At 42.5% G+C, this 23,404-nt stretch overlaps 1 long non-coding RNA gene across 2 annotated transcripts; it reads left to right on the top strand.

Annotated features, from left to right (window-relative positions):
• The first annotated feature begins 12,974 nt into the window (after positions 1-12,974).
• Positions 12,975-17,095, top strand: LOC147487327 (uncharacterized). 2 transcript variants are annotated; one of them, XR_015203057.1, is made up of 6 exons: positions 12,975-13,431; positions 14,533-14,595; positions 14,677-14,814; positions 14,912-15,023; positions 15,958-16,077; positions 16,845-17,095. It is a non-coding gene; the product is annotated as an uncharacterized LOC147487327 (long non-coding RNA). The 2 variants fall into 2 exon arrangements; XR_015203056.1 differs by lacking the exon at positions 12,975-13,431 and having other exon boundaries at positions 14,431-14,595.
• Positions 17,096-23,404: the final 6,309 nt, after the last annotated feature.

Raw genomic sequence — 23,404 nt, forward strand, 5'->3', positions numbered from 1 at the left:
CCGCCGAGTTTGACCTTGACAATGAGGTGTTGACCTTTGACCAGATTGACTTTGACTTTGACCGTTTGACCGCCGAATGTGAATGTTGACTTTTCCAGTTTTCATATGTTTGTTTATATGGATATATATAGTAATAAAATACTGGCCGGATATTAGATAACTTGGTTGGTAAATTATCTAATTTAGATTTGACGTGAGTAGTGTGTAAAAGATATTGGGCTTTGATTGATTGTGATGGATCGCTTTAATTTGTACTACGCTTTTATGTGTATATTATATGGACACATATAAGTAATAAAATCTTTGGAAGGCTAGTATATATTTGGTGGTCATTATCTAGAAAGATTTGACCTTGATGTTGTGTATTTTTGACACGGATGATGATAGTGAGATGTTAGGAGACATTATATTCCTAATACGTTATAATAAAAATGTATGTGATACGTTGAAGCATTATGACATGATATCATATGTTGGGATATTTATATTAATGCAATATCTTTGGAAAATGTATATACACTCCATTATTTTATATGTGAAATGCTAATATAGCATTGGTGAATATTTGCCACCTGGGATGTGGTGTAGTCTGATAATATATTTGCACGCGTGAAAGAATGAAAGTGACTATGAGATATAATTGAGATATTTCTAGATATTATGGCTTAGTCATGCTAATAAGGTAATTGACCATGATATAGTAGAAATGTTTATGAGTCATTAATGTATGACACCTAATAAATTACATAACGAAAATCCTAACCCCGACTACCACAACTCATGTGATTGGCCCTTCCGGGCGTTTCGCTTAAAAGGCTGAATGGCCTTCGCGACCATTCCGTTCGCTTAAAGGCTTGAATGGCCTTCGGCGGCCCTCCCGAAATGAATAATTAACTTGATTATTCCGTTAAAAATAGAACGATGATGCGCAATATTTTATGCCGAATAGTGGCGGTGCTTACATAGATTTGGCTTCCGTGTGAGGATTTACGGTGTGCGATCCCGCCAGTGTGGTTACGCACCGGAGTGGCTCATTATGTAAGGAGGCATGTGGATGTACATGTTCAAGCGTTGGGTTCGCGATTGTGGGTAGCCGTGGAAACTAGGTAAGACATAGATACGACGTGAATTTTAGGGACACGAAAAGAAAAAGTCTAAACTAATATAATTATGGTAATATATTGGAAAATAATATATCCCTAGATAGATGATTGTATATGTTTGGTCGGTTAGTAGTTTAGTTATAACCTAAAACCTTCGAAGGAACTAAATGCCTTATTGATGATGCGTATAGTTTGTTGTGTGGTTAGTGGAAATTAAAGGCGCTCGATGGAGGAACTACCGCCCAGATTATTGTACTTAAGGATGTTGTATTAGTCGTTGAAAGTTAAAGCCCTCGATGGAGGAACTAACCTAGCCGTATGGATTGTGTATGTATATGTATAATTATATGTTGTATTTTAGGGCTACTCACACCAAACATTTTATAATCTTGACGACCGATTTGCATGTTTGTTTATCGGTGTGTTCATTCAATGAACATAGTTGATAAGTTTTATTGAGGTTTAGTGATGAAGAAGATTGGTTCTTTGCTTGTGGTTTAAGTTAGCATTGCATCTCGTGTTGAGTTTTGTTTTCTCTTGAGGTGATATAGATTTTCACCGAGATAATATTATTTGCATTTTCATTTGTAAATTGTTTTATAATGAAGAGGACTTTGTTTAAGTTAAAATTTTTATTGGTTTTAATTATCCGCGATATTTTAAACCTGTTTATGGGCTTTTGGAAGTGGAGAGTCGTCACACCTCTGAGATCGAAGAGTCGGGAACAAATAATGTTTTTCCCGAATCAATGAAATTCCTTTATTATGCGTGTAATGATTGGTGACATTATCTTACCAATGTCGGTGGGCTCGAGAGGATAAGATTACCCGCAATACTTTCGGTTCTCGCGTTCTCGGCGAAGAAGTCGCCATACAATGCCATCCTCGGACGACGGATTCATCGATCAGTCATCACCGGCCCACTTTACATCAAGTTCTCCGTTTCCCCGGACCTCGAGGCATGATGGAGCTTAGAAGCAATCAACTTGAAGCGTACCATTGTAACCCGAGTCCAATCAACGAGATGCACCTTTCGTGAATTGCTTCCCACCATACAGAGCCCTCCATTTACACAATGGCACGTGGACTTAGTCGCGAAGTCCAACCCCGAACCGCCAAGCGTAATCGCGGGGCTCTTCCAAGCGAAGTTCTCCAATGCCGATACCGCACTCGCGACTCGAAGTCCTCAATGCGACCGCCAAGACCTCTAGCTTTGACCCCGCGACAAAGCTTCATCGATTAAAGTTTCGTAGATCGTCTCAGCCCATGCCGCGTCGCCCACGGGTGCCAATAGCGGCCCGCCCTCATCAATGTGTTTGCAGCCGGTCCCACTCCCCTCACCAAGTGGCTACCCCGGCGCCTTGCCGAAACAATTCGCTCCACCATCGGCGACCGGTCGGATCGTCCCCACCGCCAGTTCCACCGCTTCTCCGGGCGTGAGAGTCGCCAAGTAGTGCTTAAGCCACCGGTTATACAACCCCCATGGCGAGAAAAAGAAAAAGTGAATCTTGGCACGACGAAGACGACCCGAAGTTTGTATATGTAGGGGGCTAACCTCGACCCACACTCGATCTCAACTTGTAAATTTCTTATCAATGAATAAAGATGTTTTTGCTTGGTCGTTATATCGATGTGCTCGAATCGATCCTAACCTCGCTTGCCACAAATTAAACGTGAACCCCAATGCTGGACCCGGTTCGATAACGACCTCGTCGACTATCCTAGCAAGCTTTCAAAAGCCATCAATGACGCGGTCGAAGAACTCAAGCAAAGTCGGTTTCATCGGAAAGGTCGACTACCCCCGAGTGGATTGCCAATATTGTTGCCGTCCCCAAAAAAATGGGATGGCACGGTTAAACATATGTGTCGATTTCACAAATGTCAATCGGGCCACGCTAAAGATAGCTTTCCGCACCTCGCGTTGACCAACCGGGTCGACCAAACCCCGTGGTCACGAACTCCTCTCCTTTATGGATCGCGTCATGATGGGTACAACCAAATCCCACTCGCCGAAGAAGATCAAGAGAAGACTTCGTTCATTCACGAGCAAAGGGATCTATTGTTACAACGCCCTCCGTTCGGTCTAAAACGCTTGGAGCGACATAACCAACCGTCACGGATATGTTCCAAGACATGTTAGGCGACACCATGGAGGTCTACATTGGCGACATGGTGGTCAAAGCAAAAAGCCGGTGATCACCTCACCCACTTAGAACAAAGCGTTCTCCGTGACTACGCCCGTCGGGGGCATGAAGTTGAACCCGAAAAATGCCTCTTTGGGGCGTCCTCCTCCCAGTTTTTAGGGTATCGTGTCGCAGTAGCGGATCGAGGCAAATCCCGACCGGATCCGGCGTTCTTAGATATGCCCGATCCACGCACAAAGAAAGCAGATCTGAAGTTATTCGGGAATGGTCGCAGCCAACTTCAACCGATTCATATCAAGGGCCTCGGATAAATGTCGACCGTTCCTGCGGCTCCTTAAAAAGGCGAGCCGTTCTCATGGAAGCGATCAATGTCATCATGCATTCGCTACTCTCAAAGAGTATCTCACCACGCCCTCCCGCTTAGCCAAGCCGATATTGGAGAGACACCGGGCTTTATCGGCCATATCCGATTTAGCCGTCATTTCGGTTCTCTTTAAAGAGGAGAACAATTGAGAAGCCGATCTACTTCACGAGTAAGACACTCCACGCCCGGCCGAAAAATTATCCTTCACGGAGCGAGCCGTACTTTTCGCTTTGTTGTATTCCGCCGCGACGGAAATTCAGACCGTACTTTCAAACACATCCAATCAAAGTTCTCACCGACCTTCCATTGAAGAAAGTCCTTCATAAAAAGAAAACAAGACTACTCGAATGGCGGTTTGGGCGAAGAACTTCGGAGAACACCACATAGAGTTCGTCCCCGCGACTTCCGAAAGGTCGTCGTCGTCGTCGATTTCCTTTCCCAGATTTCGGTCGGACCCTAACCGGAACAACAAAACCGAGCTCCCAAACACGCAAACGCTGAAATCAAATCGCCTGTCTCTCTTTGTGGATGGTTCGAGTAACCTCGGTGGAAGCGGCATCGAGTCGTATTAGTTTCCCCGGCGAAATATGATTGAAAAGTCGGTTAAGCATTGACTTTTGCCACTTCCAACAATGAAGCCCGATCTGAAGCACTAATTAGGGGACTAAGGATGGTAGCAGGCTTCGGTTGTCGAAGAGCTCCAAGTCTTTAGTGACTTCATGGAATCGTCGTCGCCCGGGTTGCAAAAGAGTACACTACCCACGAAGGTAACCTTTCAAAGTATCTTCAGGTTGTTCATAAGTTATTGCCTTCTTTTAAAGCGGTACACATACATCATTTCTTGCGTGAGGAGAACCGCACACGCAGACGGTTTAACTTATTTGGCTACCCGGACCAAATTTGCGTTCCCGACAAGTTCTCATAGAAGTCGCCGACCGACCTGCATACCAAGTCGACCATACCTTGATGATAAAAGCGACCTATTTCCTCTCTCCGCTAGTCGGTTAGGCCAAACATGGATCGCGACCCGTCATCGATTATATCCGAAGACCGCGGCCCACGAGGAGCGCACAAAGCCGGCAGTCTCCTATCAAGCTTCGGCGTTATTGTTTAGTACAAAACAAGTATTCGGAAATCGGTGGTCCACACTTACGATGCATTACCCCGAGCGGGTCAATTGATTTTGCGAAATCCACGAAGGCGAATGTGGCAACCACGCCGTGACGCTCGTTAGCTCACAAGGCCATCTCCGAGGATATTTCGCCCCGGATGCGGTCGATGCTAAAGCATACGTCCTCAAATGTCTCAAATGCCAAACGTTAAGGCCCTGATATCATCCAACCTTTCAAATCGGCATAGCGAGCCCAGGTGGCCATTTCACATGTGGGGCATGGACATCATGGGCCCATTCATTCCACGAAGAGTCTTGGTTTCGCTTTGTCCTAGCTGCAACCGACTACTTCACCAAATTGGGTCGAAGCCGTTCCTCTCAAGCTACGTTAAAGAGTCCCATGTCCGAAACTTCATCCGGACTCACATCATCACCGATTTGGTTTACCACATACACTAGTAATGGACAATGGGCCTCGATTCAAAGGCGAGCGTTAAAGAGTTCCTAGCCAAGTGGAAGATCATTCATGCGTTCTCTACTCCGCAGTACGCTCAAAGTAACGGCCAAGCAGAAGCCAGTAACAAAGCAATCTTGGAAAATTTGAAGAAAAAGATTGAGAAGAATAAGAGCCAATGGCCAAACCAGTTGGAAAACATTCTATGGGCTCACCGCACCCACATTTCGCTCGATCGCGGGCGAAGCCATTCTCCTTATGTTATTACGACGCGAAGCCGTAATTCCCACCGAATCCGACCACACTACAACTCGATCGAACTTGTCGAGTCGGGGGCATAACGACTCCGTGTTATCCGCGAGGCGTCGACTTCTTTGGAAGAAAAGCGGGACTTAGCTTTGCCGTCGAGTCGCCTCTTATCGACAAACTCAAGAACTCCTACAATAAAAGCGAGTTCATCCTAGGTTTTTCAACACGGAGACCTAGTGCTCAAAAGGCGGGGCGATTCCAAGTTAGCCCCACATGGGAAGGCCCCTACATAGTGGAACGGCGTCGTTGGCAATGGAGCATCTTGGATAAGAACCCAGGGCAAGATGTTGCCTCGACCTTGGAACACTTATCTACCGAAAAATTTTTATCGATGGCGCCATTCATGTTGTAAATCTTTTGTTTTCATTAATGTAAGACAAGTTTTTTTCCGACCGATACTATCTACTCCAGTTAGTTGTATTGAGTACATTTCGCGGGCTACATAGCCTCTCCAATTCTTGTAACGTCGAGGACCTATATTTCTAGGATCGACTAAAACGAAACGCGCTCTCGGTAGCGCGGGCGACTCGGGGAGCTCGCGGGCTACATAGCCTCTCCATTCTTGTAACGTCGAGGACCTATATTTCTAGGATCGACTAAAAGCGAAACGCTCTCGGTGACGAAATGACGCACCGGGGCTCGCGGGGGCTACATAGCCTCTCCAATTCTTATAACGTCGAGGGACCTATATTTCTAGGATCGACTAAAAGCGAAACGCTCGGTGGCCGAAAGCGACTCTCGGGAGCTCGCGGGCTACATAGCCTCTCCAATTCTTATAACGTCGAGGACCTATATTTCTAGGATCGACTAAAGCGAAAACTCTTCGGCGGGGAGGCGACTCTCGGGAGCTCGCGGGCTATAGCCTCTCCAATTCTTATAACGTCGAGGACCTATATTTCTAGGATCGACTAAAGCGAGAACGCCTCCGGTAAGCGAGGCTCTCTCGGGGAGCTCACGGGCTACATAGCCTCTCCAATTCTTATAACGTCGAGGACCTATATTTCTAGGATCGACTAAAAGCGAAACGCTCTCGCCGGGGCTAAAGGCTTATAGCGTCGAGGGACCGAGCTCACAAGCTACTTAGCCTATCAATTCTTGTAGCGTCGAGGACCTATATTTCTAGGATCGACTAAAAGCGAACGCTCTCTGAAAGCAAACACTTTCGGCTATCGCAAGCTACATGCATCATACCGCGAACCGCATAACATGCATGTAAAACCTGAAGCAATAACAATATTTCGATCAAGCATTGCAATAGATATGCCCACCGATCTGGCTGGGATTACCCGGAAAATCCGGATCGGCGTCTCAAACAAAAATAAACAAAGTATAGAACTGTCACTTTTCGTGAAAACCAGGTTCTCGAACAAAAAGCGAACCTGCTTTCGGGCAAGCCCGAAAAACACATTCATTGTTTGCTCTCGTATAAGAGAGGAATGTAGACTATACTCACAACTTACAACCGACGGAGTCGGATGATGATCACCTTATCAATTTTCGGTAATGACATGCTTGTCTTCCGCGGTCGCTGCGCTAGTCGGCGGTATGTCGAGTGACCTCGGTGATGTCATACTTTTTCGTCCCGCGGCATAGGCGATACAAGCTTCGATTATCGCCTTCTTAAGCGCTTCAGCGCCACTTTTCGACATTTCTTAGCGTATAAGCCGTCACAACCGCCAATTCCGCTTTCCAACTTCGGTCCACATCCGTCCGCGATCTGGCGTTCTCGGCAGCTCACGTTACGGTACTTGGTGGACATCACTTCTAGTTTCTTCTTGTCCACCCCCACGCGGCTCGCATCAACCCGACTCCGCGTCGCGGATTCCCATTAGTCTCCGAACGCCGCGGCATCTTTCGACTTATCATACCACGCAAGAAACTGCATGAACACGGTTAGACCACCGACTCCAACGAAGTCGGTTTTAACGGCTTAAGCTATTAGGAACTCACCAAACAAAGCGGCCATATCCATCGTCCCCGTGAGTGTCCCCATGTCCTCGTCCTCGACCTCTGCTTTGTCACCATCTAGCACAATCCGCTTCGAACGCTAGTCGCCATGGAGCCGAGTGGAAGCTTCTGATCGGCGTTTTACCATCCGCTTCTTCCCGTCTTCCCGGTAGTAGAATTAAATCCCCACATCCTTACATGGCGGGGCGAACTCTCACATGGCTGACGACCTCCTTCGTTATTAACCAACCAAACGACCGATGGTTTCACCCTTTCGCTCATTTGTGCGACTGAATCTGATGCCGCCGTGAGCGACTATCTCTCCTCGATTAGTTTATGACCCTTCGCTTCTCCCTCGCAACCTTTCTCTTCCCCGATCGCCATGAACATGAGGCTCAAACTCCATCTCCTCCATTGATAATGGCGGCGTCTCTCAAACGCATCGACATCTAGCCATCCCAACCTAGCGGCAAAGTTCACGGCGGTTTGATTTAACACTTACTCTAGGTATTATTCAAACGAATAACATTTATAAAGAAGGAATCACGTGCACGGTGAAGAAGCAAGAAGAGCAAAACGCGACGACGGGGTAGAAGCGAAGAAGATAGAAGCGTATGACTTCAACGATGGCCAAATACCTCGATGGTATGTAAAGAGCCGTTTATATTCCTTAGGAAACGTCTTTTCCTAAGAGCCTCATAATTGCCTTGAGGCGCCAAACGCGCCATCTGCCGCCATCATTATGTCCCCGAACCCCTCGCCTCCTACCGTGTCCGCGAGCGTGAAGCTACACTTCGGGTTGCCGCGATGAATAAATCGCACTCGAACAACGTCTCGGCGGTATAACCCAATGGCGGGGCGCTCATCCACGCTTACCGTCATCGGACTAAAGTGGTCACCGCAACGCACCTACCACGTTACGTTATCGCGTGATCTAATCCTGATCAGCCATGATCAAGCACACGAGTCAAGCACACAACGCGAAAACAAATAGCCGACCGCATGAAAACAAGGAACGACCTGGTTTACCAGTTTTTTCTCATAAAGATCGTTGTTTTAGCCGAAGTTCTTTGAGACTACTCGAAATCCAACCCGGCTACACAAATGCTAACATCGCGCATGGTTACCCCAAATTAGCACGGGTACCGCTTTGCTCAAAGAGTATAGTATAACAACACAAGAAAAGCGAAGCGCCCGGGTTACCCCAGAAACCGGTTCTATTGTATCCAAAGATATAAGGCGACAAGAAACAAAACAAAATAAATTCCGCGGCTCGCCCTCCATGGGCACCACATTCAGTTCGCCAGGCTCAAACGCTTCATCAACCTCGGCCAGCCTTCCCTCCACTTCGATCGATATCCCGTCCGGTTCTAAACTCATCAACAAGATCGCAAAAGCGTTCCGGCTTTCGGACACCACGGTTTTACGGTAAGATCAAGGAAGACCAATCGCCCCACCGACGTCTCCTGCATTACTGTTCCAGCGTAGTGCGGGGCGTCGCGGCGTGCATGTTCCTCCTTCAAAGCCTTGTATTCCATTTCCGGATCTCCGTAGTCGGATCGGATCGTCGTGCGCCTTAGTAGCGTCACGAGCAATTTTCTTCACGGTCGCGGGGTGTAATCGTTCGACCTCCCAATTTCCACGATGGCGGCCGCGACGTTACCTTCGCTCCTTCTAACTTTTGCTTCGGATCTTCACCCGTTGTCTTTTCGGCATCTTCGACCGAATCGAGGCTTCATGTGCTTTCCGCGGACCCTCCGAGCTCATCCGCGCTCCATCTTGGCGGCGTCTGCACATTTTTCAGCTCTTGATCCAACCTCGCCGGGACTCCTATCTGTTTTGGAATAACTGCGCAATCTCTTTCAACTTTTGGAACCCGCTGACAAGCTGCCACAAGACACACACGCAAACAGATCAAAGCAACGAATAGAGGTTAACATGCTATACTAACGGACGATAATTCTACGTACCAGACATTGCGCGATTTCCATCCGACGTATGGTATCCGCTAGCCCCTTCTCATCAAGTTCCTTGCGGTTCCCATCCAGGGCGATCTGTTCCGAAGAAAGCGGCCGCTACCTTTACTCGACACGAAGCCGCGGTCGGTCGCTTTTACGATTCATTTGCCCTCCGTGCTCGTCCAGGTACACAAATTGAGCCTCCAGCTCATCGCCACTCACAACCGCTTTTCCACTCGCCTTACGGGGGCACCCCGCTTTCACGGATCGGGGTTCCGTGCTTTGTCGAGGCGGACTAGATCCCGCGACCGGGTGGCCAAGTCCATGACACGTTTCAGGCGCGCTCCGACGCCCGCGCCAAGCACCACCTCCTCCACTCGAACCCTCCCCAACGCGTATGTCGCATCACTTTAGCCATTCGAGCTCCCTCGGCTCTCCGCCACTTCACTCTCCTCTTCTCCGACCTGCCCTGGGAGGCGCGGAAAACTCTGATCTCCAACTCCACAGAGCATCAATGGTCGATCCCCCGATAAAAGCTCGAGCTACCGGCCCGCGGCCTCCCACAACAGGCCGCCGCCTCGAGGCGCCCAGCGGTCTCGGTCCTCCCGTGTTATCGATCACTATGCGCTTCTCCATCACCCTTCGCCGTCCGACTTAGAGCTCGCTCCTTTTGCACCTTCCTCTTCTCGGATCGCGGCACCTCCTTTTTCCTCAAAGAAATGAGCAAACTCCGGAAGCTTAGCTCGCTTTTGTTCCCGACTCAACCGTCGCGAACCTTTCTATCTCCCCACGATCGATTCGAGTCCGCCGCGGGAATATCTGCAAACAAAACAAAGAGATAAACCCGGTTAGAGGCGGTGGCTCACCCACTAACACAACAAGAGGAAGCCAATCCTACCCACCGGCTAGACTACACATCCTAGTTCGCAAACCTACATCCACAGCACGATGGTTGCCCACTAGCAACAATGGCCTCCTCGTCCGTGCCTCATTACTTACACCATCAAGCCTGGCCCGACGCAGCGTCGGCATGGTTTGCAAGCTAAAGTTCGATTACCGGACCGCCTCATTCGTAATGCTCTATTATGTCGGACACACCTATGTGGAATTCCCCACTCGCATTTAACAGATTGAACACCTTGAATAGTCGCCGGTGTTGCCAACGAATGACATGGAGACTTCCCACAATAGCTCGAAGTCACAAACTAATTTCGAGAACGGTAGAGCTTGCATGAACGCCTCTCAACCGACCTTCACATATGATTACTCCACCTTTTCGGGGCTTGTACCCCTCACTCTGAACATTTTCACTCAACCTAGGTTCATTATATATTTCCAGGTCGGGAACATTAATCCCATACGCTGCTTTCGCTCAGCTCGGAACGATGTGACGGCCCGATTTACAGACTCTTAGGGGTGGGTCACATCTTCGGCGTCATCCTCCTCGACGACCGGGCGTACTAGCCACCTCATCTTCTGACCCAGATCGGCTATTAACCTCCTCTACCCTAACTTCTTCTTCCACTACAATCCGATCATCACCGCCACTCAACGAATCCTCATCCTCTTCTTCATACTCTCCACAACTCAGTGAAACTTCCCGTACCTCTTCTGAACGAGTGTCGTCAGAATCCGACATTGCAATATCACCTTATTCTCGAATCACCAAACCCTAAACCCTATAGCCTAACACTGACCTACCAACTTAATAAACCCTACTGGAACGAGAAGAAAGCAAAGCGAAAATGAAAAGCAAACGACAATGAAGCACTCACCGCAAATCCACCGCCACTTGCGTTTTGCGGAAGAAGAAACCTGGAAATGCCTTTTGGTTGCCTCAATTTTGATTTTGCACAACCGCCTGTTCAGTTCCCAAGAAGTTATGATTACGGCCTATGATATAGCCCACACACGTGTCCAAGCAACTGTCTTTTCCTGACCTCCGAATACCGCGGCGACACGATTCCTTTCCAACTGCTATGATTCTGTCACGTGCCTGCAACACGCAAACATTTCTTTCCCGCCAGTTTCCAACTTCGGCATCCCAAAAACGAGCGATCTCCATAGCTTCGCCATGCTTCAACCAAGTGGTGCGTCTTCTCTCAGCAGATCGCCTGCAAGAACCCAACCCTTTTACTGAGAGGGGGCTGTGTAGGGGAGCAATATCCCCACTAAGGAACATTGCGGGGCGAAGCCTGGCGACCTCAACGCATCGACCTCCAAGACCGACTGTGAGCAACTCCTTACAAGTAGGTGTGTTTTGCGGGCGAAGCCTGGCGACCTCAACGCATCGACCTCCAAGACCGACTGTGAGCAACTCCTTACAAGTAGGTGGTAATGCGATGAAGAAGATACTTGATCTAACACTTAGCCCGGTGACGAGCAGCCCACCGGATGTAATCATTGCCAAAATCTTATTTGCATTTCCCACCACCGGAAATAGGGACTACCGCGCCAACTCCCAATCAGAGTATGACTCACACCAAAACCACTCCAGCACTCATTCACGATCTCCACCCTACATTTGTACACAAAGGGTACACGTGTCTGAAGGATCTCCACCCCCAGAATCCTATAAATACCATCTACCACTGAACTTCACGTCCGGACTGATTCTTCTCTCCCAAAGAAAAGGAAAAAACGAGAAGATCGTGGCGGTTAAACTCCACAAATGACCTCGGTCCCATCCAAAGTCCAAACCCACCTCGTTCTCCTCTACAATAATCAGGAGAAAACCAAAACGCTCCTTTACAGGATTATCGAAAAAAAAAAAAAAAAAGTATCTGGTGGTCGAGTGTAGGAGCTCTGGTTGAATCGATCATCCGGTACACCATGCAACATTCGTAGCTTTTAACTACTGCGATGTACTCATCACTGTAGTTCGTTGCCTACGCCAACATTTTTGACAAACGACCGCATGATGTGACCAAGTTCATTTCATAATGCCTACTTGCTGGACCAGGATTATCGAGGATCCTACTGTACCGTGTACTGTGTTAACTTTAAATCACACTAATCGTGGACAGGAGCCATTTGCAAGTTGCGGTCTACTGGGTTTAAGTACCTGTCCCAGCCTCAAACCCTCAACTATAGACCTAGAATTGGAACTTCTCTAGATGACTCAAGCTTAGAAGTGGTGATGACACTACACCGGCCATTTTTGGCTAATTGGAATGGACCGGGCCGTTTCAGTTAGGCCCGTCTCAAAATTATAAAGAAAACTATTCAATTTTTAGCCTAATTTTGAGACAGGCCTAACTGGAACAGGTGGGAGACCCAAATAGTGTAGTGTGATATTGGGTAGTTTGAACCTCATATTGTTGAAATTGGTTGGTGATCCCTTAGGGACTCACACCCTTCAGGGCATTGATGGGCATTGTTGCTAATCGAAGATGGTAGAATTGTGATGGCTTGATCCCTTAACATGGTACATGGGTAGCCACTACGTGGTGCAGTTTTGTTGGTCCTTCAGGACATTAGTTGGTTGTTGTTTGGAGTCTCTCATTGGTTGATTAGATTGGTGTTTGGTTGATCGGCTCAAATTTGTTGTGGAAATTTTCACCGAAGTGGAGAATTGTTGGAATAAGGTTGGTGTAACTAATTTGGAAAGCACCTACGATTTGGCTTGTGCCAAATTGAATTAGAAATAGAGAACCGTCACTACATAGTTATTGATTTGGAATTGAATTAGTTTTAGGAAACTAATTGTTGTGAGCCAATCTCCACGCGGTTTTGGAAATAGTTTCCTAATTCTTTTAGGAAGCCCATTGTGGAATGGGGTCTATAAATACTCCATTAGACTTGGAAATTTGTAAGCAAAAGAGGAGATCCAAAGTTGTGGAAAATTAGTGAGAGTCAAAATTGTTGTAAGAAATTGGTGAGAGAGAATTTGTGAGTTCCATTGGGGCTCTTGGTATTGGTGAGTGTTTATAATTTGTTCTCTCTATTGGTAATTGAATCTCCTTTTATTGGTGGATGTAGGCATTGCTGAACCACACAAAATCTCTGGTCTCTTCTTCTTGTTGGTTGATTACCTTAATTGGTAAGTAGTTTAATCTTATTTACTACTTTTGGTTAGGAGTTTGGTTGTTTGTCGATTTCATACACTGCTATTGTTGGTTATGTTGTACCTGCGGTTAGGAATTAGAAAAGCTAGAGACAAGGACAGAACGAATAGGAACTACCAAGGCGTGTTTTAGACACTATCCTTAAGGAAAGATTTCTCCCCCTTCAGATGGTGCAAAAGGCTTCAGCAGATGACTCCCCTTATAGGATTCAATGGTAATAGCAGACTAATATGAACTCAAACATACTACTCTTATAGAACAACAACACAACTCTCAATGGCAGCTATAAGGGAGAAGAGAAAGAACTTGGTTTAGGGTTTGTTAAGATTGTCTTTAGATTTGGAAGTAAGTCCTGTTTATATAGGGAACAAATCGTTTAGTTTCCAAAACAGTATAGGAAACCTATTGTTAATAGAAAACTAAAACGTGGTGGAGAAGCAAAAAAAAAACAACATAGGGAATTGGCCTGGCCAACTAACATATCACACACAGGAAGCCCAAGCCTTACTCAACCTTACCCGACTCGGCTAGGTGCGGGGCAGGTTGGCGTGCGTGTGTGTGGATTTGTGTGTGTTCTCCCTCCTAATACAAAAACATTTGCACCCTAAGGGCACACCCTTAAACTAAGAATAGTCTAGATATACACCATAATAGGATATTTGCAACGCTGACCTTTTTTGCTTTGCAACGGTTATTTACCGTTAGCAATGTTATAAAGTGTTGCTTTATTTCGGTGAATTTCAGGAATTAATTGCCAACGCTTAAAAGTCGTGTGAAAAGTGTTGCAAATTAAAAACTCGAAATATAAAACATAACTTTACTCTCTCTCCTCTCTCTCTCTCTCTCTCACCGCCGCTACGCTCTCTCTCTGCCCTAACCCTATTTGCTCGATCTGACTTTATTTGCTCGGTCGATATTTTAGTGATAAAGGAAATGAATTCGGCTTGTTTTCATCGTTTTTGAGGTTTTCTTCATATATAAGTCGTAGATCTGGAAAAAAAAATAGTACTAATCTGATTTTTCACTTCAAATTTTACTAGATCTAACAATTAACATCTCTTTGTTTGTTGAAACAGACTCAAAACTTGCTTCGTATAGCAATATAGCCTCCTCCTTGCGTCGAACTACTTTTAACTGAGGTTTTTATTTTAACTTTTCATTTAATTTTCTCATGTTTTGGTGTAAGGATCTGGCCTGATGTTGTTTGTTGCGTTAATAAGCCTAACTTAGGAGAAACCCATCTCTTTGGGGAAGAAAATAGGGTATTGTGTTCATCATGGCTTCATTCAGCTGGATTCTTCAACTCCACTCCATAAAGACCTCGTTTTTACTCGCAAGGATTGGATTTCAACATTAATGTATGCCCGAACTTCACATTTATTAATTCAATAGTCATTAATAAATTCTCGTTGCTTGGAGAATTTGATAGTCCAACCTTTCTTGGTTGGCTTGCAGGTTGCAGCAGTAAGGTGCATGATGAGACCAAAAGACTTTGCGCTAATAAGTAGAAGACCCATGTTGGGCTAGAATACATCACATAAGGCAACTTTAATTTTGGACTGACGAGGTGAGAGTTTCTATTGTGACATCTCAAACTTCTTTCAAACTGGAAACACATGAGAAACTGCTCCATTCTGTGGGTTCCCCTGAAAAATGGATATTGTTTGTTTGACCAAATCAATCACCGTTGTACACAGTGTGTAGAGTGTTGGACCTGAATTTTTTTTGGCATTTAGACGAGTTTGTAAGAAGCTTACTCTTAAGTGCTTATGTGGAGAAAGGGTCTTTAGAAAATGATAATCTATGATTAGAGTTAGATTAGAAAGTTAATTTATTTCAGAAATGCACCCATAGCTAGTGGGAAACATTTTACCAACCACTGTGAGAGTAAAATGTTACCTTCCATGTAGATGCGATATTGCTTGTCATTTGTATCTCCAAGCAGTGAAAGAAAATTGGCCTTAGATTTCTTTAGGTAGCTGGGCTGCTCTTCTTTGCCTATTCATAGAGTTCTCGTCTTGTGTCTTTCAGGAAACAATACCAGTGGTTAAAATAAAAATTCAATTCTATGTTTGTCCATGATTAATTTTCTACTTATACATGAAAAATATTGCTTACCTGTTGCACTTGAAGGTGGAGATACATGTTTGCATGGTAGTAAGGCCAGATCCTTACTACTAGAGACTAAACTAACTTTACTGTAGAGTCCATTCATTTCGATGGAGGGTTTACTTTGCTTAAGGTATTTCTCTTTGTCCATCCAAACACATTTGTACCTTGTGATTATCTTGGGGAATCTAGTAGTGTGTTTGTTTTGTAGGGTCGAGTAAGTACACAAGACGTTTTTTCTTTTTCCAATTTAGACTTAGTTCCTAGAAAATATGAAGGTGCTTCTCAGTTTCCATTCTATTAGTTTGTTACCTTAGATTCTTTTTGGATTTGTTAGGTTTCAATGGATTGAATGATTGACTGTGGAATCTTATTTTGTGTGTATTGAGTAGGAGGATTGAAACTATGGGAATGTTCACTTGATTTGGTCAAGCAACTCCGCTTGTAGATTCGGGAGGGACAATTATCTCTTCGTGGAAAGCCTGTTTTAGAGGTGGGATGTCTGTGCTCAGGTGAAAATCAACAATTTTGCCAGTATGCAACCATAATTATCTTAACTATTTTTGTGTTTGTGTCTAGTTATATGCTTGAGTTAGTTTCTGCAAAATGTACACAAGATGCTTAGCAATTGAGATATTATTGAGCTAGTATATTTTTGCCACTTCCATTTCCAATCACTTTTCTTGGTGAGCACATTTTTTTTTCCTTTTACAGAAAGTGATGTAGTACAGAAACAAATTTCTTGTTTGCTTTTAATCTTCATCCTATCCTATTGACAACACTTATTTTGTTGATGCATAAGTAGTGTACAATATTTAGTTATAGATTTGCTGATAATACTTCAATGATAAATCAGTTCCTGCACTAGGTATAACTTCCTTTCACTCAGATTTACTTATGGATCGTGTTGCTTAGAATAAATACGTATGTATTCCTTGTGTATGGAAAAGTGACAAATCCTCATTTACACTCCCCACATTAAGAAAAAAAAACTTCCTTTTCATCTTTCCATTCACACTTATCCTCATTATCCTCTGCATCTTCTTCATTTCATCTTCAAACACTAATAATAATATATATAAAAACTCCCCAATAGTTTTATTTTTCACTCCATGCATTAAATATCCAACCATTTGATTGTTTAAATTGTCCACAGTCACATCCTATAATAGCTAACCTCGTCGACGGGGTAAAGTATCATTTTTTATATTCATTATCCTATAAGGTAGCTAGGTGTCCTTTCAAGTTAACAAGCAGTATTTTGACATTGAATTTTCAGGAAATAAATGGAATTATGGAGTTGCACTAAGGAGTGTATGGTCGACTTGTTTTTTATCATTTGTAATGAGTGAAGCCATCACCTATGCCTGTGCCTGGTAGCTGGAAATTGAAGGAGATATTTGCACTTGGTATTGCAATTGGAAGGTACTTGGAATTGGAATTTATGACAATGGATGTGTGGATTTTTGTACCTTTCAATCCACGAGTGATTTTCTCTTGTTTAAGACTATTGTACAAAAGTATAACCACTAGAAAATCTTTCATTGTTGTTAAGTTATATGGTTTAATGAGTATCATTTTTTTTTCAGCATTATGCTCGTCTATGCTGTCGCTTTACTTGTAAAATGTGTGAATGTGGTTCATGGATCAGTAGCTAAAATCGAATGTCAAATTTTTATATTTGTTTGTATATAGAGTCAGGAAGGACAAGCTTTTGCAGATTCATGAAGCCCCAAAAAAAATGGGGTGCGAAAGAAAAAATTGTTATGGTGTAGTGATCAACAACGGTTTATAAACGTTACAAACGATTTTTAAATTATTTTTTTTAAAATTTACTAATAATTTTGCAACGGTTTAAAACCGTTGCAAAGATTTTAAATTTGTGTACAAAATAGTTATAAAAAGCGTTACAAATCATTATTGTAACGGTTAATAAACGTTGAAAATTTCTGTTTGCAACGGTTAATAACCGTTGGGAATTTCTGTTTGCAACGCTTATTAACCGTTGTAAATATTTCCAACACTTTACCCACACCATATTTACAACGCTTAAAAAGCGTTGTGAAAATTATTAGCAACGGTTTTTTGCCGTTGCAAATAGCCTGTTATGGTGTAGTTATATACTTGCAAAGTTAGTGGTTGCTTATCAATGTGGGACTATCACAAAAGCACAAAGTGAAGAGAAACACTCAATGTTCTTCTTCTCCACTTTGCACACACAAGTAATTTGAATTGAAAATACTACACAAGGAATTCCAACAATCCCCTATGTACTATTTCAAAATGCTTATAGTCTCCCACTATTTTGGAATAGGATATTACAAAAGGGTTTTACGAAGTACTAGAGAGAAACGAATTGACAGTGCATAAGATACTGGTGCCTTACGAGCTTGAACCAGTCTTAGTAACACATCTTATCTCATATGAAAGTGGTAGATAAAATCTTTGAACCAACTCCCCTTGTAGTAAAATAAATGATATATATGCACCCACATTGCTATTTCATTATGTTGTTTGTTTTGCGGTGTTGTGCTTTTTGACCATGCGCTACCTGTGATTCATGAATACTCTAGAATGCATGCCCAAATATCCATAAGAACCGACCCAGTTCTACATTCATATAGGTGGATTTCGTTCCATCAAGTGTATATTGTAATTTAAATACACTATCTCATAATAAAATGGACTATGGAATCCAATAAGAGTAATAAAAATTTCTCTTTACTCACTGCAATTCTAGTTATACAATGTATATAATTGTACCATCTCGCCATAATAAGGTGGGATGTCTCAAAATTAAAAAGACGATAGTACATCAGGACAATGAGGTGACTTGTTTTTCCCTTTGAACCTAATTCATGGGATCACCAATCAAATATGCCGTTATGGTTGTCGTCAGTGTCGCCTTATATATTAGGCAAAAGTCCTATCCCCCTTGACGTTTTAACCACTTGCCTCCTGCTAAGCGATTTTGTCAGAGGATTAACCAAATTTAACTTTGACCTCACATAATCTAGAGCCACAACTCCAGATTCCAGTAGCTACTTTATAGAGTTGTCTCAAACGTATATGTCTGCTTTTCCCATTGTATAGTTTGCTCTTTGCCGGCCTTTGCTATTACGGCCTGACAGTCACAATGTATAGGTACAACTGGAAGCAGTACGTTTTCAACCAATAAGAAGATCTGCCAAGAGGTTTCTCAGCCTCATCACATGCTTTATCTAAAACAATAAGCTCGGACTCCATGGTTGAACGAGCTATCAAGGTATGCTTAGAAGATTTCTAAGCGATTGCACCTCCACCAAGAGTGAAAATATAACCACTAGTAGACTTGATATCATGAGAATTAGATATCCAGTTTGCATCATAATAACCCTCTATCACAGATGGAGTTCGTCTAAAACGTATGTCATAATCTATTGTTCCTCTCAGGTACTTGGCTAGTCTCTCTAAGGCACCCCAATGTTCCTGACTGGGACAATGAGTGTATATGCTTAACCTGCTAACTACATAAGCAATGTCAGGTCTAATGCAATTCATTAAGGACATGAGACTACAAATAATTTGGGTATATTTAGACTGAGAGACACTATGTTGATTGTTTTTCTTAAGTTCACTATTTGTCTCATAAGGTGTCGACACAGGCTTACTATAATAATAGTTAAACTTTTTTAAAAATTTCTCAACATAATGCACTTGTGAAAGCGTATAGTCATCACTGTTTCTGATGATTTTGATTCCAAGAATCACATCAGCTTCTCCCAAATCCGGCCTTCATCTCAAACTAGGAGGATGATAAGAATATCTTAGTGTTTCGCACAACATCAAGGCTAGGACTCATGATGATCATGTCATCCACATATAGGCAAATTGTCACATATATATTAACATCAAAAGATTTAAAGTAAATACATTTATCAGCATCATTAATTTGATATCCATTAGACATCATTACACTGTCAAAAAAATTCATGTCATTACTTTGGCGCTTGTTTCAACCCATATAAGGACTTAACCAATTTGCATACTTTATGCTCATTCCCTGATACTATAACATCCTCAGGATGAATCATATATATTTCTTCATCAATATCACCATTTAAAAATGCAGTTTTTACATACATTTGATGAATAAATAAATTATAAATCACAGCTAGAGCCATTAGAATTCTTATATAACAAATTCTAGTTACAAGAGCATAAATATCAAAATAGTCAATGCCCTTTTTCTGGGAGAATTCCTTGGCTAGGCTACTAATCTAGTATTGTACTTATCAATGGAACTAATTGTTTTCAGTTTATTTGTGAAGATCCACTTGTAAAGTATAGGTTTCGCCCCAGAAGGTAGATTAACTATATATCTCTCATATATGATTAGATATAATTGAATCTAGTTTTGAGTTAATTGCATCTTTTCATAAAGGTGCATCTCTAGAACTGATTGCCTCATTATACATTACAGGATTATCATCAATAAGAAAGGTGTAAAAGTCATCATCAAAATTTACTTTTCTGAATTTCTTGTTCAGAAATTTCAGGATTGTTGATTGTTGTCCATTAGGATCAACCAATCTCTCAATGCCAATTTTCAAAGAAAACACATTTTCAAATAAATCAACATTTTTACTTTCTATAATAGTGTTAGCATCCACAAGGTTATTATCAGATTTTATAACTAAAAATCTATATGCAACACTATTAAGAGCATAACCAATGAACATACAATCAACGGTTCTAGGTCCCAATTTTCTCTTTTTAGGTTCATTCACTATAACCTTTGCAAGACACTCCCTACATTTTGCATTTTGAAGTATTTCAGGTTAGGTGTGCACGACCCTTCCATACTTCATATGGTGCCTTATCCCATGTTTTCTTGTTGGGTATTCTATTCTATATATGGAAAGCAGATAGAATCTCCCCCACCCCCCCCCCCCCCCCCAACACACACACTTCAAGAGAGCTCCAGAACTAACAAACATAACATTTATCATTTCTTTTAGTGTTATGTTTTTCCTTTCTGCTACTCCATTAAACTCAGAAGAGTATGGTGGAGTAGTTTCATGAATTATGTTATTCTTGTCACAAAAGCCCTGGAATGGGTTGGACTCATATTCTTCACCCCTGTCAGACCGAAGTCTTTTAATCTTACGGTTAAGCTAGTTTTCAACTTCAGCTTTGTATTTGAGAAATATCTCACCTGCCTCATGCTTGTTTCTAAGTAAATATACCATGGTGTACCTAGAGAAGTCATTTATGAATGTAATATAATAAACTTCCCTCTTCTAGACATAGTACTTCTAAATTCACCCAAATCAATATGAATAAGGGTAAACAATTCAGTTTTATCACTAGAAATAGGTCTGCAAGGTTTCTTTGTGACTTTAGTCTCAACACATATTTCACATTTATTAGTAGAAAACTCATAAATATCAGACAATAAACCACATGCTTTCATCATTTTCATATATTGAACATTCACATTTCCTAATCTACCATGTCATATATTAAAAGAGTCAAGCAAATAAGCAGAAGCAGATTTATTCTCATTCATAATAATGTTGTAGGCATTGTTGAACCACATAAAATATGTGGTCTCTTCTTTTCTTCTTCTTGTTGGTTGATGACCTTGGTAGGTAGTTTAATCTTATTTACTACTTTTGGTTAGGAGTTTGGCTGATTGTCAATTTCATACATTGCTATTGTCGGTTATGTTGTACCTAGGGTTTGGAATCATAAAAGAGACAAGGACAGAATGAACATGAACTACCAAGGCGTGTTAGACATTATCCTTAAGGAAAGATTCTACCCCCTTCAGATGGTGCAAAAGGCTTCAGCAGGCGACTCCCTTCATTGGATTCAATGGTAATAGCAGACTGATATGCACTCAAACAAATTACTCTTATAGAACAATAACACAACTCTCAATGGTGGCTATAAGGGACAAGAGAAAGAACTCGGTTTAGGGTTTGTTAAGACTATCTTTAGATCTAGCTAGACGTAAGTCCTGTTTATATAGGGAATAAGTTTGGTTTAGTTTCCAAAACAGTATAGAAAACCTACTGTTAATAGAAGACTAAAACGTGGTGGAGAAGCAACAAAATTATTTAGAGAATTGGCCAAACTCACTAACAAATCACACACAAGAAGCCTAAGCCCGATCACGCGGCTCGTGTGTGGCTTTGTGTGCGGTTCCCCTCCTAATACAAAAACATTTGTACCCAAAGGGCACGCCCTTAGACTAAGGATAATCTAGATATACTTTCAAAGTTAATTAGTGGTTGCTTACCAATGTGGGACCATCACAAAAACACAAAGTGAAGAGAAACACTCAATGTTCTTCTTCTCCACTTTACACACCTTCTCCACTTTACACACACAAGTAATTTGAACTACTACACAAGGAATCCCAATAGGTTACACATTTGTTGTTGATTTATCGCTTCTGTTGCATTGGTATTGCTGTGCCTCACTCGCATTAAGGCACAACAAGTATCTGGTGATCAAGTGCATGTAGAGCTCTGGTTGAATCGATCATCCGGTACACCATCACTGGTATTGGTGTGCCTCACTCGCATTGGGGCACAACAAGTATTTGTAGCTTGTAACTACTGCGATGCACTCATCACTGTAGTTGATTGCATACGCCAACATTTTTGGCAAACGACAGCTTGACCAGATGATGTGACCAAGTTGATCTCAAAATGCCTACCTGCTGGACCAAGATTATCGAGGATCCTACTGTAGTTTCGTGTATTGTGTTAGCTTTAAATCACATTAATGGTGGAGCCCTGGAAGGAGCCATTTGCAAGTTGTGGTCTATTGGGTTTAGGTACTTGTCCTAGTCTCAAGCCCTCAACTATATACCCCTAGCTTCAAGTTTCTTTTTGTCCTATGTGCCCAAACTGACCCCTGAAAAGAGTGCCACTACTTTTAAACCTCAAACCCCTCCCCTAATTTTGAGAAATCCGCACCACCTTGTTTATATTACAAAAAATTCGGCCGACCTCTTCTTGAGTCTATTGATGGAAGATGATGTATAAATGTTGCATGACGAGTATACTTTACTGTATTTGAATATGGCGGTATTATTTCACCGTAACAATTGCACCTTCAACTTACTAAAAATTAAAGTGTTGCTTTAGTATTTGTTTGTTACCTTATGCATGTTGAGAATGTATATATTGATCAATCCGTTGGAGTACTTCTAGTTTGGGTGCAATGACATCATAACACATAGAGTTCAACTTGGACATAGTTGGACAGACGAGAGTTCTGAATTAGAATAAGAGGAACTAAATTTTAGGGTTGAAATACTTTGCTGCCATACTGGTCATCTAGGATTGGTTGATTATTATTATTATCTATTTTGTGTGTGTATATATATATATATCTTTTTGACACTTTTATATTTTCTTTAGCAGCTCTTACAATATGTTATGCACGTGGAGAATAAGACTGCAGAGGACAACGCGAAGCTACCTAGCTTGCTTCTTTACATGATAAGAAGGTTGTAACATGAAATCTGACAACGTCTCTTCTTGTTTACTAGAAGCTAGTAACACTGTTTGAGGTTTGAGAGAAAGTTCTTCTCTTCTCGATGTTTTGCCTATTTCTAGATTTTTCACTTTGCCAACTCCAATACTCAAAACGTTGAGAAGAGAAATAGGCGGTCACAATTATATATATAAGTGCAATTATGTGAGAAAATAACATCTACAATAAGGAAGGAAGGCAGACCGCAAACAATCTTATTTATGCATGTAAGTGGTAAGTGCAATAATGTGTGAAAATAACATCTAAAATAAAAATGCAACAAACATATATTCTTTCATTTCCTCA

This window comes from Coptis chinensis, chromosome 7 (genome assembly GCF_015680905.1).
Source record: "Coptis chinensis isolate HL-2020 chromosome 7, ASM1568090v1, whole genome shotgun sequence".
NCBI lineage: Eukaryota > Viridiplantae > Streptophyta > Magnoliopsida > Ranunculales > Ranunculaceae > Coptis > Coptis chinensis.